A 1,360-nucleotide genomic window follows, 5' to 3' on the forward strand; every position below is an offset into this window, starting at 1 on the left:
TCCATGCTATTGTATGAGATATGCATAAGTACGTTTCACTCACAGTGGTTATATCCTACATGCTTCCTAGTCCTTAGTCGTCTACGTTCGACCAAGAAGATGTACGACATGATAAAGGAGATTAGAAGATTACAAATGCATACTTTATTTATTCACATTCACGGTCCTATTCCCCGATTAGAGGATATGCTAGATGAATTGAGTGGTGCTGCTGTTTTCACTAAAATTGATTTGCGTAGTGGTTATCATCAAGTTAGGATGAAAGAAGGGGATGAGTGGAAACCCGCCTTTAAAACAAAAAATTGGTTTATATGAGTGGTTAGTAATGCCTTTTGGTTTGACTAATGCACCTAGCACTTTCATGAGACTGGTGAACCATGTTTTGCGTGATTTTATTGGCAAGTTTGTGGTTGTGTATTTTGATGACATATTAATTTACAGCCGCAATGAGTCTGATCATATTATACATATTCGACATGTTTTGCAAGTGTTGCGTGATAGTAAACTCTATGGTAATCTTGAGAAGTGCACATTTTGCAAAGATAAGGTCATATTTCCGGGTTATGTTGTCTCTAAGCATGGAGTAGAAGTAGATGTGTCTAAAATTGAAGCTATTCAAAATTGGCCTACTCCCATGAATGTGAGTCAAGTAAGAAGTTTTCATGGTCTAGCTCGGGTTTTATCGCCGTTTTGTGCCCAATTTTTCTACTATTGCTGCACCTTTGAATGAATTGACTAAAAAGGGTGTTGCATTTGAGTGGGGCGTTGCCCAAGATCATGCTTTTAATGAACTAAAACGATTGTTAACTTCCGCACCGTTGCTTGCACTTCCTGATTTCAATAAGAAATTTGAGATTGAATGTGATGCTAGTGGTATTGGAATTGGTGGTGTGTTGATGCAAGAGGGTCGCCCAATTGCATATTTTTCTCGAGAAACTTTCTCGGTGCTAAGTTGAACTATCCAATATATGATAAAGAATTGTATGCTTTAATTAGAGTTCTTGAGGTTTGGCAACATTATTTGTGGCCAAAAGAATTTATCATACATTCTGATCATGAAGCTTTGAAATATCTGAAAGTCCAATCTACTTTGCATAGGCGTCTTGCTAAGTGGGTTGAGTTCATTGAGTCTTTTCCATACATTATTAAGCATAAGAAAGGAAAAGATAATATTGTTGCTGATGCTCTATCTAGGAAGAATATGTTATTAACTCAACTTGATGTTAAAATTCCTGGATTAGAAGTGCTATGTGATTTGTATGCTACGGATCATGATTTTGCTGAACCATATCGCTTATGTGCTCTTGGTAAAGCATGGGATAAGTATCACATACATAATGGGTTCTTGTTTCGAGCTAAC

The sequence above is a fragment of the Lolium rigidum genome, chromosome 1 (assembly GCF_022539505.1).
Source record: "Lolium rigidum isolate FL_2022 chromosome 1, APGP_CSIRO_Lrig_0.1, whole genome shotgun sequence".
Taxonomy (NCBI): domain Eukaryota; kingdom Viridiplantae; phylum Streptophyta; class Magnoliopsida; order Poales; family Poaceae; genus Lolium; species Lolium rigidum.